The sequence below is a fragment of the Hemicordylus capensis genome, chromosome 2 (assembly GCF_027244095.1).
Source record: "Hemicordylus capensis ecotype Gifberg chromosome 2, rHemCap1.1.pri, whole genome shotgun sequence".
In the NCBI taxonomy this organism is placed as follows: domain Eukaryota; kingdom Metazoa; phylum Chordata; class Lepidosauria; order Squamata; family Cordylidae; genus Hemicordylus; species Hemicordylus capensis.
Window position 1 is genome coordinate 143,563,206 of NC_069658.1, and position 18,871 is coordinate 143,582,076.

Consider the following 18,871-nt stretch of genomic DNA (forward strand, 5'->3'; position numbering starts at 1 on the left):
GAGATGAGCAGGGCCCCAAAATGACTCAAAATATGGAGATTTGCTTTTAGTACTAAGCTAGCTGATTATTGCCAAGCTCTAATTCCCCCTAAGTACCGCAGTGCGTTTGTGCTGGCTCACTTTGACATATTGCCCTTGGTGGTTCTATATGGTAGCTATGGTAGGATTTCTTTTTCTGAATGCTACTGCCCATGTGATGCACAGGCCATAGAAGATATGGATCATGTTTTATTATATTGTAACTTTTATAGGGGCTTGTCTGAGTCATTAATTTTACCTCTGATTAAGGACATACCAGGCAGAGAAGATGAAGTATATATGTCATTTCTTTTGTCAGACCATCAAGCCAGTGTTACTTATAGTGTGGCTAAGTTCTGTTTAATAGCAATGAATATACGACAACACCCAATGACTAATGTAGTGGAATAATGTTCTATGTCATTGTATATTTGTAAAACTATATTGTTGCTGTATTGTTGCATGGGTGTGAGAGGGTGTTCTTTTCTTCATGTTTCTGTACTGTTCAAAGACTCTAATAAAGTTTATCTATCTACAAGATTTGCAGCCGCAGAAAGCCTTTTTGTTTGGACATAGAAGGGTCCTGGATCTTGAAACATGTTCTTCTGGAGTACTGGATAGTTGCACAAGATTTTAAAATATTTGTTTAATCAGAATTATTACCAATATCATTAGCTAATTAATATTATCTCTTTTTTGCAAGGACGAATTGGTATACAGATGCTGGACAAAAACAGTTTACTCTGTTATATTACCCACTGTTTTCCCCCTCTTCATTCTCTGAGTGTAGACTTTTAACCTGTTGAATACAAGAGTGTAGAATCAAGCCTGCAATAGGGAACAATATTAGGCTGTCTGCCATAGATCCACTTGTTAAAAGGATGTAATGCAAAAAAGAAAAAGTGTGTTTTGTAAGAATATAATGCTACTTTCAGATTACCCAGCTGAATATTCAAATGTCTCTTTCAAGTACTATGGAGTAACAAAAACCAATCTTGCAAACATAATTGAGGTTTTGAACAGTACATGTTTCTAGATGACAACAAATACTTCTTACATCCCACTGATCAGTACATTTAGTTGCTGACTGCAGTAGCTATGAACCCCAGTACCAGAAGTAACTCTGAACTTCACAAAGTCCCCATTGATTTCTCTTCCTGACCGTTGTACCCTATTCTTGCCTGTGCCCCCTCTCCTCCCCCCAATGCAATTGTGAGTTTTTCTTTTGGATCCTGTTGTACAATGGCTGGCAACAACGTCAGTGGCAGCTGATGGTTCCTGGGTTGGAGGGGGTGGTGGTGGCGCTAGGCAGAGCAGGTGATGGGTAGAGCCATAGGTAGTGAAAGGTGGAGTCAATTGTGCGCAGCTGTAGAGGTGGAGCCAGGGCTAGGCAGCTGCCATAGCAATAACTGGCAAAGTGTAGATTTGTAGCTAAAGAGTGGGATCAAAATACAAACATGCACACAAATATCAATTGCAAATCAGCAGAGATACAGAGAAATGTGGAAAACCTCTGTTGCTTTATAGTGCTTAACAGAACTACAATGGTGCGTAGATTTGTATCTAATGCAGCAGGATCCACACACAAGCACACACATACAGGAAAAGAACTGCACAAGCCACAAGTAAAGCATAGATCTGCTACAAAAGGCTGCTTCTGTGGAGAGTAAATGCATTCTGAAGTCACCAGGGCAGCTCTGTCTGTCTGATTATTTCAAAATGAATACTATTAAATAACAACAACAAGAAGGAGAAAGAGCTCTGAGCCAGAGTGGTGCAGTGGTTAGAGTGCTGAACTAGGCTGGGGAAATCCACATTGAAATCCCCATTCAGCCCTGAAACTCACCGGGTAACTTTGGGACAGTCACTCCTCCTCTTTCAGCATAACCTTCCTCAGAGGGTTGTTGGGAGGATAAATATAACCATGTGCACTACTTTGGGCTTCTGGGAGGAAGCAAAGGCTAAACATGTAAAAGTAAATACATCTATATAAGCCACAGGTAAAGTAGAGACCCACTACAAAAGTGGAGAACAAACACATTCTAAAGTTACAAGGGCAGCTCTGCCTGCCTATTTAAAAAATGCACATCTAAATAATAGAAAAATAACAGGTTTTTCAATGATGTTTGCTGCAGCTACGAACCATCTCCTGTAATTTAGAGGACACCATGGGAAGTAAAGATGCATGGGGACACCTTCTCCCTACTCCACACCTGCTGAACAGCTGGGTGCTCACCTTGGGTGCCCACCACATAGTCTGTGTGTCCATCCTAGCAAGCAACAAATATTTTCATAGATATCACTTGCTTAATCCTTGCCCAATGAACCATAACCCCCAGTGGACATATTAATGTTACAGATACTGTCCACAATCCAGAGGAAAATCTGGTTAGCTCTCTGCATAGCAAATTGATTTTAAAAATTATTTTCCTCCCAACCGAATCTATTCCTTCTCTTCACCACATCCATATGGACAGCCACTTCTGCAGTTATTTAAAAAACAATTTGGACTCAGAAATTCATTCATATATCCTAAAAGAACTTTCTGGCTTCTTATGCCAGTTTCTGGTTTAATAAGTCCAGTCTTACAATTTGCTGTTCCTTCCAGTGTTTTATGGCATGTCATTTTGGAAATGGGCCATAATGCTTGCTTACAGATCAGATCAGAGAGCAAGGGAGAGAAAGCAGAAGTTGCATCCCCCCCTCCAAACAAACACAAAGAAGCCAGCAAAAGATCAGATTTACCAACAGTCAGCCAGCCAGCCTGCTCTCTAATGAAAATGGCGATTGGATTCTTCTGAGTAGCTAAAAGAAAAAGACTTCACCACCCTCTGGGCACTCTGATTAGCTGCCTGAGGAGTCAGTCACCCTGGTCTGGTTTATAGGGCGGTCCTAGGACTGCCCACTTTGCAAAAACAAAAGTGAGCATGCCAAGTTACCCCTGCTAACTTGGCAAAGAGGCACCTTTTAATGTGGTGATTCTCTTTATTTAGCAGTGGGAGAGTAACAGGCCCTATCCATCCCCAGCACAGTACTTCCAGTGACTGTTGCTGGTGTGTGTCTTATGTTTATTTTTAGAATGTGAGCCCTTTGGGGACAGGGTTCCATCTTATTTGTTTGTTATTTCTCTGTGTAAACTGCCCTGAGCCATTTTTGGAAGGGCGGTATAGAAATAGAATAAATAATAAAAATATTGGCTCCTGCCTTATTAATATTAATATTTTTTAAAGATCTGGGACTTTTCATTTGTTATTTGAGGCTGGCGCTACTGTTGCCCACCTCACAACTCTTAAAGTATCAGTATGCTCAAGGTAAGAGCATCAGGGAACAACAGTGGGAGGCGTAGGCAGAAAAAATGGAGGCAGAGACAACATGGCTGACTGAGAAATTTAAGGTGAGCACCACCCACTTTGGCCATAAATAAGATCTGCCCCTGAGCAACGTGGATTCATTCCAGTTCCTTTGTTTACTCCATTCCGTCTGCCAGCTATTTCTCTTTTTAAAATGCTGTTTAATACACTGCTCTGTTTCAGCCCTTTCTCATCCAATCCAATTTGAGATTGGAGTATTGATATCTGGGCATACCCCTTGTTAACTGTATGCTGCTTAAAATGGTTGCAGAGAGAGAAAGACGGGAAGTGCAACCATGTTAATTCTCTTGGATCTCTCAGAGGCTTTTGTGGGAGGCACTGCTTGAAAGTGGTTCTGCTCCTACCTCAAGGCCTGTTTCCAAAAGGTGGTGCTGACGGATTACTGCTCAACCCCTTGGCAGTTATGCTATGGGGTTCTGCAAGGTTCCAGTCTTTCCCTTGTGAAGTTCAACATCTACATGAAACCGCCGGGAGAGGTCATCGGGAGATTTGGTTGTCATTAATATGCAGATGACTCTCAGTTGTAACTCTCTTTTCATCAGATGCAGGTGAGGTGCTGACTGTCCTGAATTGGTGCTTGGATGCAGTAGTGGATTGGATGAGTGTGAATAAACTGAGACTCAATCCAGACAAGTTAGAAGTACTGTTAGTCTGTGGTTCCTCTGCCTGGGTGAATCAGCCTGTTCTAGATGGGGTTACACTCCCCCCTGAAGGACCAGGTTTGCAGTCTGGGGGTACTCATTGATCCAGCACTGTCACTAGAGGGTCACGTGGCACCTGTGACTTGGAGCGCCTTTTATCGTCTTCGGCTGATACATCAACTGCAACCTTACCCAGATAGAGATCGTTTGGCCACAGTTACTCACGCTCTGGTAACCTCTCGCTTGGAGTACTGCAATGTGTTGTACGTGGGGCTGCCTTTGAAAATGGTCTGGAAATGGCAGCTGCCACAAATTAATTTAATTAATTAATTAATTCAATTTTTATATAATAGTGCTGCAAGATTATTAACTGGGACTAAACGTTTTGATCATATCCTGCCAGTGCTTCATCAGCTGCACTGGCTCCCAGTTTCCAGGCCCAATTCAAAGTGCTGGCTTTTAACCTTTAAAGCCCTAAACTGCTTGAGACTGGGTTACCTGAGAGAGCGCCTTGACCACATGTTGAACCTTAAGATCTTTGGAGGCCCTGCTCCGAGTGCCCTTGCCAAACAAGGTGAGGTGGGTGGCTACTAGGGAGAGATCCTTTTTGGTGGCTGCACTCTGTTTATGGAACTACCTCCCTAGTGAGGTTCACCTGGCTTCATCACTTTGTTCTTTTAGACACCAGGTAAAGACCTTTTTGTTCACCCAGGCCTTTTAAATTCTGGTTTTCAGATTAGATCTGATTTTTAACTAATTTTAAAATGAGTTTTAAAGCTGCATTGTATTGTATTTTGCATTTTCTTTTCACTATTTTTGTCTGTTATGATTTAATGTGTTATGTGTTTTTATTGTATGTTTTAATCCTCTGTTGTGAGCCAGTTTGTGAGCTGAGAGAACAATTTGTTATGGGGTGGCTAACAAATAAAGCTTTTTATTTATTTGTTATTTGTTATTTATTTATTTGAGATGAGCTGTTGGTTAGGGCTGGAATGCCTTGATAAAGTTGTACAGGGGTGGGTCATCCCTGTCTAAGTCAGTGATGTCTTGATCACAGTCTATTACTGTAAAAGGAAGTACCAGCTTGTAGCTCTCATGCACTCTTGAAGTACAGGATGGCACAAATACAAAGGGGGATGCAGCAGCCCATAACCATCCTCTCCATTAATCAAGCAGGGCAACCAAGAACCAGTGCAGTAATGGATTGTAAGTGGCTGACAAAATCATATTGCAGACCTGAGGCTGCCAGTAATCTTAAAACTAACAGTTTAGACTAGCAATGCAATTCAGGATGTTCTCTGCAAGGAGAGCTGCAGAGTATCAACAGGCATGTGGATAAAGGTGATCCGGCTAACATAGTATACTTGGACTTCCAAAAAGCTTTTGACAAAGTCCACCAACAAAGGCTCTTGAGTAAACTTAGCAGTCATGGAATAAGGGAACAGGTTCATGTGTGGATTGGGAACTGGTTGAAGGACAGGAAACAGAGGGTAGGAATAAATTGACAGTTTTCACAATGGAGAGAAGTAGGAAGTGGGGTCCTCCAGGGATCGAAACTGGGACCAGTGCTCTTTAACTGGTTCATAAATGATCTAGAAGTTGTGGTAAGCAGCAAAGTTGCCAAATTTGCAGATGACACTAAACTAATTACAGTAGTGAAATCCACAACAGATAGTGCGGAGCTGCAAAAAGATCTCTCCAAACTGAGGGATTGGGTGACAAAAAGCAAATGCGTTCAATGTCAGCAAGTGTAAATTGATGCATATTGGGGCAAAGAACCCCAACTTCACATATACATTGATGGGATCTGAGCTGTCAGTGACTGATCAGGAGAGAGATCTTGGGGTCATGGACAGCTCATTGAAAGTGTTGCCTCAGTGCGTGGCAGCTGTGAAAAAGGCTAATTTTATGCTAGGAGTTATTAGGAAGGGGATTGAAAATAAAAATGCTAATATTATAATTATAATTATAATTATTTTACATTTATATCCCGCTCTTCCTTCAAGGAGCCCAGAGCGGTGTACTACGTACTTGAGTTTCTCTTTCACATCAACCCTGTTAGGCTGAGAGAGAAGTGACTGGCCCAGAGTCACCCAGCTAGTTTCATGGCTGAATGGGGATTTGAACTCGGGTCTTCCCGGTCCTAGTCCAGCACTCTAACCACTACACCTTAATAATGCCCTTAAACAAATCTATAGTGCAGCTACATCTGGAGTACTGCATACAGCTTTGGTCACCATATCTTAAAGGTTATTGTAGAACTGGAAAAGGTGCAGAAGCGGGCAACCAAGATGATCAGGGGCCTGAAGCACCTTTCTTATGAAGCTAGGCTACAGCATCTGGGACTCTTTACCTTGGAAAAGAGGCGACTGAGGGGAGACATGATCGAGGTGTATAAAATTATGCATGGAGTAGAGAGGGTGGACAGAGAGAAATTTCTCTCCCTCACACAACACTAGAACCAGGGGTCATCTCATGAAACTGAAAGTCACGAAATTTTGGACTGAGATGAGCAAGTACTTTTTCGCACAGCACACATTAATCTGTGGAATTCTTTGCCATGTGATGTGGTGATGGCCACAGCTTGGATGGCTTTAAAAGAGGCTTAGACAAATTAATGGAGGACAGGTCTGTCAATGACTACTAGTCTGGTGGCTTTGGGCTACCTCCAGCTTCAGCGGCAAGATGCCTCAATACCAGTTGCAGGGGAGCAACAGCAGGAGAGAGGGCATGCACATACCTCTTGCCTGTTGGCTCCCCAGAGGCATCTGGTGGGCCACTGTGAAACAGGATGCTTGACTAGATAGGCCTTGGGCCTGATCCAGCAGGGCTGTTCTTATGAGAGTGGAACAATATTTTTGAGTGAGTGAAAGCTGAGGTTCTTTGCTCTTTGTGATCTCCCAGGCAAAACTCTTCATTGCTTGGATGAGCCTGCTGACTTTGCATGTTGATCACCATGTGACTATATGAAGTTGCAATGTTTGAACTGCAGTTCACCAGCAGTAGCTTGTTGTGGTCTTGCCTAGCCCCGCTTCTTGAGATGCTTTCAACTGGAGATGCCAGTGATTGAATATAGGACCTTCTGCGTGCAAAGCATGTTCTCTACCACTGCGTAGAGTATTTGAGGGGTCTGCCAACTCCTGGGATGGGGGAAAGTGATTTGAACTACAAACACAAGGGCCTGAAGTTACCATTTTTTGGTTAGCCTTGATAGCCAAGTCAGAAATTGTGGTCACCGGGATTCTACCCCTCCTCTAGTCGCTGACCTTGTGCTGCACCTCTATCAAGGTCAGGCAAAGTTCCCTGCTCCTTTCCCCAGTTTTAAGTGTGGAATTGAACAGTATGACAGGGGCTTGATAGTTTGGCTATCCGCTGCTGAGTCCTTCTACTACACAGCAATCAAACAGTGCCCCCTCCCCACCCTTCTAATATTGAAGCTTAGAAAGCAGTGGGAATTGCCACACAGCCACAGTCCCCATCCTCCTCTACAGCACCAGTGTTGGGAGAGAGATTGACTTGTCATGTTTGCCAGAGGGCAGCAGCACACTCACTATGGTGGGTGTGGGAAGTGAAAATGTAGAATCCTGCCTGAAGGCAATTACAGCAACTGAAGGCATGGAGCTGTGATCATATATTCTATAAAGTCAGACTGAAGTCATATCTGAAGTCAGACAGAGTCCATCTAGCTCAGTATTGTCTCTGTACTGACTGGCAGCAGTTCTCCAAGACAGGGGGCTTGCTTTGCTTTACCTGGAGATTTCCGGGATTGAATCTGGGTCCTTCTGCTGCCACTATGCTACAACACCAAATCACTGTACCGGTGAGAAAATGATAACATTCTCCAAGGATTCAAGCTTGGATTCCTGGATTCAGAGTTCAGAATGCTAACCCTTCCATCACTGAATTTATACCCCACCCCAGCTGTCAGTATACATATTATAGAAACAGTAATACACAGAATCAAAACAGCATAATTACAGCATTACTGTACAGCAGACTGGTCAGTACTTACAATATTTTAAAAGCCTAGGAGTGAGGGAAGTCTTTCCCTGTTGCCAAAAAGGCATAAATGTCTGTGTGAGGCAAGCCTCCCAAGGGAAGCCTTCTATGGACAAGGTGTTTCAAGTGAGAAGATGTTCTCTTGAAACAGCATGTGTACTTGGAGGAGGCAGCAGCCCTATTTCTATAGTCCTGGAGTTCAGAAGTACTTAAAAACCTCTTCCGAAAAATTCTACCCCACTCGCAACCCACACTTAGGGAAATCTCTCTAGTATTTTCTCTCTTGAGTTTGCCTTTTGTTGACGATGACGATGATGATGGGTATTTGGGGTTCATTACCATTTTGGGAATGCTTTTGTAGTGTGGTGGGGCACTATAACAGAGTGATGACGTTTCATTACATTTCAAAAAGAGTCCTTGGTAATGTTACAAAACCAAATTGACTTGGGTCTTTCTATAGCTTTTATAATACAATGCAGAGATTGTTGTTGCTTTGGGCACAGAAGCAGCATAAGCTGGCTCTTTCCTGAGTTTCTGCCATATTGATGTCTTAGAGATGGAGGGCTCTCAACAGAAGTCCTAGATGTCAGGGAAAGGTGAAGTACCCACGATATACAAGAGGCAGACCTGAGGCTGCCAGTAGTCTTAAGAGTAACAGGTGGCTGTTACGTACATTGGACCAGGGGCGTAACTACCATTAGGGAAGGGGAGGCAGTCGTCTTGGGGCACCACTGCCTCAAGGGGTCCCCCAGGGGCACATCACATAGCTCCCCACCCGCCCATGTTGGACCCCCTATGAATTATGTTGAGTCTCTTGGAGATCGGCAGGAGCAGAGAGTAAAAAAACTAGATTCAGTGTGAACTAGATATTAATCGTATTCATAATGGGGATGTGAGTGTGAGTGCACTATACAGGTGAAACTCGAAAAATTAGAATATCGTGCAAAAGTCCATTAATTTCAGTAATGCAAATTAAAAGGTGAAACTGATATATGAGACAGACGCATTACATGCAAAGCGAGATAAGTCAAGCCTTAATTTGTTATAATTGTGATGATCATGGCGTACAGCTCATGAGAACCCCAAATCCACAATCCCAGAAAATTAGAATATTACATGAAACCAATAAAACAAGGATTGTAAATAGAACAATATCGGACCTCTGAAAAGTATAAGCATACATATGTATTCAGTACTTGGTTTGGGCCCCTTTTGCAGCAATTACTGCCTCAATGCGGTGTGGCATGGATGCTATCAGCCTGTGGCACTGCTGAGGTGTTATGGAAGACCAGGATGCTTCAATAGCGGCCTTCAGCTCTTCTGCATTGTTTGGTCTCATGTCTCTCATCCTTCTCTTGGCAATGCCCCATAGATTCTCTATGGGGTTCAGGTCAGGCGAGTTTGCTGGCCAATCAAGCACAGTAATCCCATGGTCATGGAACCAGGTTTTGGTACTTTTGGCAGTGTGGGCAGGTGCCAAGTCCTGCTGGGAAATGAAGTCAGCATCCCCATACAGCTCGTCTGCGGAAGGAAGCATGAAGTGCTCCAAAATCTCCTGATAGACGGCTGCGTTGACCCTGGACTTAATGAAGCACAGTGCACCAACACCAGCAGATGACATGGCTCCCCAAATCAACACAGACTGTGGAAACTTCACACTGGACTTCAAGCATCTTGCATTGTGTGCCTCTCCATTCTTCCACCAGACTCTGGGTCCTTGGTTTCCAAATGAGATGCAAAAGTTGCTCTCATCAGAAAAGAGGACTTTGGACCACTGAGCAATAGACCAGTTCTTTTTTTCTTGAGCCCAGGTAAGACGCTTCTGACGTTGTTTGTTGTTCAGGAGCGGCTTGACAAGAGGAATACGACATTTGAAGCCCATGTCCAGGATCCGTCTGTGTGTGGTGGCTCTTGATGCACTAACTCCAGCCTCAGTCCACTCCTTGTGAAAGTCCCCAACACTTTTGAATGGCCTTTTCCTGACAATCCTCTCCAGGCTGCGGTCATCCCTGCTGCTTGTGCACCTTTTTCTTCCACACTTTTCCCTTCCACATAACTTTTTATTAATGTGCTTTGATACAGCACTTTGGGAACATCCAACTTCTTTTGCAATTACCTTTTGAGGCTTTCCCTCCTTATGGAGGGTGTCAATGATGGTTTTCTGCACCACTGTCAAGTCAGCAGTCTTTCCCATGATTGTGATTCCTAATGAACCAGACTGAGAGACCATTTAAAGGCTCAGGAACCCTTTGCAGGTGTTATGGATTGATTAGCTGATTGGAGTGGGACACCTGGAGCCTAGACTGTTGAACCTTTTCACAATATTCTAATTTTCTGGGATTGTGGATTTGGGGTTCTCATGAGCTGTACGCCATGATCATCACAATTATAACAAATTAAGGCTTGACTTATCTCGCTTTGCATGTAATGCGTCTATCTCATATATCAGTTTCACCTTTTAATTTGCTTTACTGAAATTAATGGACTTTTGCACGATATTCTAATTTTTCGAGTTTCACCTGTATATTGTGAAGAGTGTTTGTATGTGTATATGAGCGAGGGGCCCATTTTAAAATCTTGTCTCTGGGCCCCCTCCAACCTTGCTATGCCCCTGCATTGGACATATATTCTCCGAACCTCAGCCCTCATAGGAACATAGGAAGCTGCCATATACTGAGTCAGGCCATTGGTCTATCTTGCTCAGTATTGTCTTCACAGACTGGCAGTGGCTTCTCCAAGGTTGCAGGCAGGAATCTCTCTCAGCCCTATCTTGGAGCTGCCGGGGGGGGGGGGGGGGAACTTGAAACCTTCTGCTCTTCCCAGAGCGGCTTCATCCCCTGAGGGGAATTATTATTATTATTATTTTTACATTTATATCCCGCTCTTCCTCCAAGGAGCCCAGAGCGGTGTACTACATACTTGAGTTTCTCTTTCACAACAACCCTGTGAAGTCGGTTAGGCTGAGAGAGAAGTGACTGGCCCAGAGTCACCCAGCTAGTTTCATGGCTGAATGGGGATTTGAACTCGGGTCTCCCCGGTCCTAGTCCAGCACTCTAACCACTATACCACGCTGGCTCTCATATCTTACAGTGCTCACACTTCTAGTCTCCCTTTCATATGCAACCAGGGTAGGCCCTGCTTAGCTAAGGAGACAAGTCATGCTTGCTACCACAAGACCAGCTCTCCTCTCCTCTCCTCCCTCCTACAGCAGTAAAATTGTGTGTTTTAGAGAGGTCTGATTTCACCCTTCCATTTGGAATATACTCCACCATGCCCGACTAATACTTGTTTGCTTTTAATAGCTAGACTGAAGCACCTTGGCAAAGAGATTTTCTTTAGATCCAGAGGTGGTTTACATGAGATGCTGAGCACGTGAACAGTTCTAGTGGTAGTGGCCTGGCTCCTAGTTTTAAGGGCTCTTAACGTGCTCAGACAACCAAAACAGCGCCTATACACATGGATATCACCAGATGGAGTACACAGAAATCAAATTGATTACATTATTGGTGCAACGACGTGGAAGAGCTCAGTTATAACAGCAAAGACATGGCCGGGGGCCGACTGTGGAACCAATCACGAACTACTCATGTGCAAGTTCCAAGTCAAGCTAAAGCAGAAAAACAAAGCTATCCAGCTTCCACGATATGATCTTGAGAATGTTCCCACCATTTTCAAGGAGAACATCAGGAACTGCTTTGAAGTTCTGAACCTCATTGATAGGGAACCAGAGGAACTGTGGAATGAAATCAAAGTAGTTGTTAAGGATGAATGTGAAAAGAGACTGTCAAAGACCAAGAAACAGAAGAAAGCAAAATGGATGTCAGAACAGATGATGGAAATTGTTAGAAGAGACAAGGAACAATAATACAATGACATCTGTAAAGATCTTGAGGATAGAAATAGACATGGAAAAACAAGGAAAGTTTTCCAAAAGATCTCTGAACTCAGAGGGAGGTTGCAACCTCAAATTGGTATGTTAAGGGATTCCAAAGGACAGATAATAATTGATTCAGAGAAGATCAAACAGAGATGGAAGGAGTATACTAAAAAATCTGTACAGCAGGGACGTTAACATCCAAGATACTCAAGAAGATACTCCCTACTTGCAAGAACCTCTTGTATGGGGAGATGCAGTTAGATGAGCACTCTGGACATTACCAAGTCGGAAGGCTACAGGAATTGATGGAATAGCTACAGAAATATGGCAGGCAAAGGAAGAAGAATCAGTCAAGGCTTTAACCAAATTATGCTAGCAAATTTGGAGAACACAGTGGCCAACAGATTGGAAGAGGTCAGTCTACATACCCACACCAAAGAAAGGAGACTTAACAAATTGCACAAACCATCGCACAATATCCTTAATTTCATATGCTAGCAAAATAATGCTCAGGATCATCCAACGCAGATTAGAGTCCTACGTGGAAAGGGAAATGCTGGATGTTCAAGCTGGTTTCAGAAAAGGCTGAGGAACAAGAGACACCATTGCTGATGTATGCTGGATAATTGAGAAAGCCAAAGAATACCAGAAATAAGTCAATATGTGCTTTATTGACTACAGAAAAGCCTTTGATTGCTTCGATCATATCAAGCTGTGGAATATCCTTAGGAAAATGGGCATCCCAGAACATCACATTGTTCTCACGAAAAACCTATACACAGGACAGGAAGCCACAGTCCAGACAGAACATGGTGAAATAGACTGGTTCCAGATCGGCAAAAGAGTAAGTCAAGGCTGTATACTTTCTCCTTCTCTATTCAATTTATATGCTGAACATACACTGAGAGAAGCTGGATTGGAAGAAGATGAGCGTGGTTTTAAATTTGGAGGAAGAAACATCAATAACCTGCACTGCACTGAATTCACCACTCTGATAGCTGAGAATGGGGATGATCTGCAAGTTCTAGTAATGAAAGTCAAGGAGCACAGTGAAAAAATGGGACTACAATTAAATGTACAGAAGACTAAACAAACGACAACGGGTACCTCAGAACTGATAATGAAGACATTGAAGTGGTGGATAGTTTCTGCCTTTTAGGATTGACTGCCAACAGTCCAGCAGTCAAGAAATACGCCGCAGACTAGCACTTGGTAGGGTAGCAATGAAGGCCTTGGAAAGGATATTTAGATGCCGTGATGTGTCTAAACCTACAAAGATTAGAATCGTTTTGACAATAATTTTCCCCATGACACTCTATGGATGCGAAAGCTGGACTTTGAAGAAGCAAGATAGAAAAAGTATTGATGCTTTTGAACTTTGGTGCTGGCAAAGACTTTTGAGGATACCATGAACAGCCAGGAAAACAAACAAATGGATCATAGAACAAATCAATACAGAATTTTCACTCGAGGCACAAATGATTAGGCTCAAATTATAATACTTTGGACATATTATGCAAAGACCCAGCTCCCTTGAGAAGTCTCTAATGCTAGGGAAAGTTAAAGGAAAGAGAAGAAGAGGACGACCAGCAGCAAGATGGATCAACTCGATTACAACAGCAATGAATGCACCCCTGAGAGACCTTAAAGGCCAAGATGAAGACAGGTCATACTGGAGAGACTCTTACCTATGTGGTCGCTAAGAGTCAACACCGACTTGACGGCACTTAATCAATCAATCAATCAATCAATCAATCAATCAATCAATCAATGTGCTCCCTGGTTTCTATGAGGGCAGCATATTGGCAGAATTAGTGTGTGAACACTGCACAGAAGTGTATGTGCAGGGAGAGCAGTGTGCAGATTCAGAGCCCCTTAAGATGAAAACCTGTATACCTGAGTGCTTTTTCATATGCACTATGCCTTTTTTAAATTGCATGCCTGCCTGTGTATCAGTTCAAGTAATATAACCTCCACTGTTGATATTGGTAGCAAGTAGTAGTAAGTAGTATAGTTTTTCCAGGCAGAATATTCAAGAGCCACCTTTAGTATTGAGTGTCCTTGTATCCAAGCATCAACAAGTCCATTAAAGAATGAAGGATTTTTGGAAATCTCACAGCTTGTGTAATTGATAGTTGAATATTTCCAGCATTGCCTTTACAGAGCTCTCCATATAATTCTATAATTCTATCTGTATGTCTTGAGTTTAGCCTGCTGCCAGTAGTCCCCCGCCCCGCCCCAAAGTCTTTATTCACATATCAGAATTCTCTGTCCATTGGCTCTGAGGCAACATAGGACGTGTTATGTATCTTGAGGTACGAACCTGTCATGATCAACTCGCGTCACACCAGACCTGCATGTGGGCCTCTTTCTCCTCTCCACCTAGAACAGGGTTTCTCAACGTGTGGGTCCCCAGATGTTATTGGACTTCAACTCCCATAATCCCCAGCCCCAGTGGCCTTTGGTTGGGAATTATGGGAGTTGAAGTCCAATTACATTTGGGGACCCGCACGTTAAGAAACCCTGACCTAGAAAGACATAGACACAGGCTGAGATCACCTGTCAAATGTAATTGTCCTATGATATTGGAAAGTCTGTGAAGGAGGCAGGGATGGATTTGAGTAGTTTCTCTTCTCCATTGCATGTGTCCACTCTTGGGTTTAGCAGCAAATGAGGCTTATATACACACAACTTCATTAAGTATACGGTTCCAGTTCATTCCCTTGGCACCATCTGTTCACTAAATGAAGCGGGGGAAGAAGGTGAAAGAAATGGCATATGATTATGTAATAATGAGCATGTTAGGATGAATGATGTTTAATTTGTCATTTGTGGTTGTCTGATGTTCAGCCTTACACAAAGAAAATGTGTAACTAGTGTACTGCATGATCCATAATATAAGCTAAACTGTCTTTCAGAGATTCCTGTCAGGGAACTGAGTTCCTTCTAGAGCAGGGCTGCACCTCTTGGGCCCACCTGCAGATGCAGGACTACAATATAGAGGAGAGCTGGTCTTGTGCTAGCAAGCATGACTTGTCCCCTTAGCTAAGCAGAGTCTGCCCTGGTTGCATTTGAATGGGAGACTGGATGTGTGAGTGTCATAAGATATTCCCCTCAGGGGATGAAGCAGCTCTGGAATGAGCAGAAGGGTCCAGGTTCCCTCCCTGGCTTCTCCAAGATAGGACAAGATTATTTTTTTTTTAAAAAAGGACAAGATTTTTTTTATTGAGAGAGATTCCTGCCTGCAACCTTGGAGAAGCCACTGCCAGTCTGTGTAGATCAGGGGTGGGGAACCTTGGCCCTCCAGCTGTTTTTGAACTACAACTCCCACCATCCCCAGCTGGGGATGATGGGAGTTGTAGTTCAACAACAGCTTGTAGCTCAGCAACAGCTGGAGGGCCAAGTTCCCCCACCCCTGGTGTAGATAATACTGAGCTAGATGGATCTATGGTCTGACTCAGTATATGGCAGCTTCCTATGCTCCTAACTCCTATCATCCCTGACTATGGTCCAACAGCAGCTGGAGGACTGAAGTTGTGCTGCTCTAGAATAACTACTTAATTTGTTAGTGGTTGTGGCAAATAACCCCATTAATAATTCAGTCAAACAATATTGTCCTTTTAGTTTTAGTTTTAGTATGGTTAGAAAGCACTTGTAACGGCTTCACATTCCTTAAAAAAAATTATACACAGACATTATGTATGTGCTACGTATGCACTACATGCATACTACAGGAAAATGCAGTCGACCTTTTGCCTTTCCTCATGGAGAAGGTGCTTCATTGATCATTTTGGTTGTCATTTTGTGTACTTCTTCCAGTTCTATGACTACCCTCTTTCCCTCTCCTTTAGTGTAGATGGGCCCTCTTATGCAAAACATATCTAGGTATGTAATGATATACATTCAGTTGGGAGCCAATTACTACTATTTGATGAGTGTCCCTGTCTGGTACATGTGTTTTCAAAGTTCTGTTTGTCACATTCATGCTTTGTTTTTAAGTGTACTCTTAAGCATACACCTAAGCATGTCATAAGTAAAGAGTACAAGTGGTTCATACGGGAGCAGACACTTCCAGCAGTGCCTTTTTATTGGGCGAACAGATGGCTAAGGATACCAGTAATACTGCATTCCTCTTCTGACTCAAGTACGTGCGTCAAGAGTTGCCTGTTGTTGACTTAACTGGGAGATTTCAGGTTGTTAACCTTGAAGATGAATCTGATTTTCCTCATTTACTAGGGTCATTCGTCTCTGAAGACTGTCAGAGGATTGTCTGAGGGCTTGTCTAGTCAATTGGCAGTTGGTTGTAGCTCATTCTAACAATAAATGTAGTAATAGCTGTTCACTGTACCTGAGGAATCAGCAATGATGAGGACAAACAAGTAATTAAACAGACTTAAGAAGAACAGCCCATAACAGCCCAGACATAAGTACAGCCCAGGCATAAGAACAGTCCTGCTGGATCAGGCCAAAGGCCTATCAAGACCAGCATTCAGTTTCACACAATGGCCCACCAGATGCCTCTGAGAAGCCCAGAAGCAAGAGGTGAGGGCATCCCCTCTCTCTTGCTGTTGCTCCCCAGGTGTGCACCTAGGTAATTTTGGAGCCTGGACCTAGAGACCTTTTGGGGATCCTCTGCTGCAAGATAAGCATCATCCCCCCCCCCACACACAAAATTTTTAACACGTGGGTTCTTGAGGGCCCAAACAGAAACTGAACACAAGATTGTAAGGATGTAGAACAAGTATATTTATGCAAATATGCATTAGCAGAAACATTTCAACATGCAACTTAATATATTCCCCTCCCACATGTTTCTTTCCCCACTCCCCTCTCTGTCCATTGTGAGCAAGACCTGAAATCAGTGTCCTAATCTATTTTGCTCACTTTCAAAGGTGTGCCCCACCCCCACAAGTGCAATATCTGACACGTTAAAGACTTGAATGTTAACTGTGTATGCATGACTTTCTGGTTCCACACATTTCCCTTTCTATAAATTCTTTAAAATGCATTACAGTGTAATATAAATGTTGTTAAAAGTGGATTTCCCACTTCCACCCTCCCTTCCTTCTTCCCACCCACTGTACCTCCTATTGGTGACTGTAGCCTGATGGGCAATACAAAAAGTGGGTGGGGGAAAATTTGCTCCCGGCTAATTAACATGGAGTTATAACAATGAGGTCATGTGAAGCAGTGGAGGAAGTAAGAGACGGGGGTAGTGGAGGAAGTCAGTGTGTCTATCCTTCCATCATTCCAGCCCCAATCACTAAAGAGGGTGAATCCACTGGAAGCAGTCTCCACCTCCAAGCATCTTGCTAGCTTGCATGTGTGCCCCCCTCAACTGTACCTGCCCCCCTTCCCAACTGAAAGAATGGTTATCATGCTCCTTCTCCCAAGTGGGATCCAGGTCGTACGACTCTTCTCCAGGCCCCAGTGCAAGATACTCCCAGGGCTTCCTTCTCTTTGTGCTCTGCCTGCCTGCCTTGCCTCTGCACCTACCAGTCCATGAGCCCCGGCACTGAGTGTCAGCTCCAGGGCGCCATGTGATCCAGCGTCAGAGGTCCCCATCACATGCTGGGTGGAAGGCAGGGCAAGGGAGAAAAGGAGAGTGGAGGAAAGGGCGAAGTGTGGTGGGGAGCTCACTTTTGGTTGTCCATCCCACAGCCACTTCCACCTGGTGCATATCTGGTTGCCACCATCCCACAGCTGCCGGCCACTTGGTGCAGCGCAGGCAGGCGACGGTGTGGTCACCCCACCCCCAGGACGTTATGAGAAGAATTTGGGGGCTCTCAGGGGGTGTGGGGGACTGGACTTCCACCCAGAAGTCCCAGGGGGGAGGGTGCCCCTGTTACTCCCCTGCAACAGGTATTTAGAGGCATATTGCCTCTGCTTCTTTAGTGCTTCCTCTCAAGGTTCTCAAAATCTTTTTTTGCCATTCAACCAAGAACATTTGTTAATGCTTTCTTTCTTCTCACTGGCAAATGGATGGAAGAAGTCCAAGTGAGCTTAAGGGTGTGTGTGTGTGTGTTGTAAAAATAGGTTTGAATCTTGTGCATGAAATTTGGTGCAAATAGATTCTGAGGAGCTGGAGCTCAGAGGCAGAGTACATGTAGCAGGCCTCAGATTTCAATGAAAGGAGTACAAGAGGTGGGAAACAACTGGATAGAAAGCATACAAATGGAAGTCCGCTCCCAACCTTGCTTTGGAAACTATCCCAAGGGCCAAGTGGCAAGTGAACCCTTCTGGCTAGAGAGGTGTCCTTTATTACTGAGAGACATGTCAGGTGTTTGCCTAACTTTGGAACTATGTTTTCACCCCGCCCCGCCAGTGGCCTTTTGATAGTGTGACTTGGTTTTTATTCTAACTGAAGTTGAACAGGGGGAAAAAAAACACCCTGCAGACTTCCCATTCCTGTCACCCTATGGTGGCAGACAAGAATGACAGCTATACTTGGTTTCAATTAGTGTACCTGCATTAGTTTCATATATCTAACTTTTCACTCCTGACTTTGGCAGGTATTCACCATGTAAATGTCACTGCACCCCAAGATGCACTGAGGTATTTACCTAAACTATTGAATTCACTGAGATGAAGCCCCTCTGGAAGCTGGATTGCTAACTTTCAGATTGTTTTTCTGTCTTTTCAGGTCTCTGGATGGCAGACTTTGAAAAGAAATGCAGTTTTAAGAGGTATGTCTCATAGCAAAATGTTACTACTGTGTGCTACTGGAACAGTTTGGGATGGTAGCCTTTTACTGATGGAATTGTATGTCTTGCTTCAAATAGATGAAATATTTGTATTTATTTATTTAACATATTGATATTCTGGCCCTCCAATATAATACTACTTGGGGAGGCTCACAAAAATAGTAGAACAATCAAAAATAGTATAACATTAGTAACATAAATAAAATAACTAAAAACGGGGCCCCATTAAAACCAAATTTAGAAGCTGAAAGTTAAAATATA

The 18,871-nt window shown here is 43.5% G+C and overlaps 1 protein-coding gene across 6 annotated transcripts in view; it reads left to right on the forward strand.

Annotated features, from left to right (window-relative positions):
• Positions 1 to 18,871, forward strand: part of PCGF3 (polycomb group ring finger 3) — a 162,106-nt gene that overhangs the window by 117,398 nt on the left and 25,837 nt on the right. For 4 of the 6 annotated variants that reach the window (XM_053290613.1, XM_053290616.1, XM_053290611.1 and 1 more), the window contains exon 2: positions 18,550 to 18,592. The gene's annotated coding sequence lies outside the window, so the exon portion shown is untranslated. Of the gene's footprint in view, positions 1 to 18,418; positions 18,462 to 18,549; positions 18,593 to 18,871 lie in introns of all 6 variants that reach the window. The other 2 variants (XM_053290612.1, XM_053290615.1) reach the window with 1 other exon arrangement.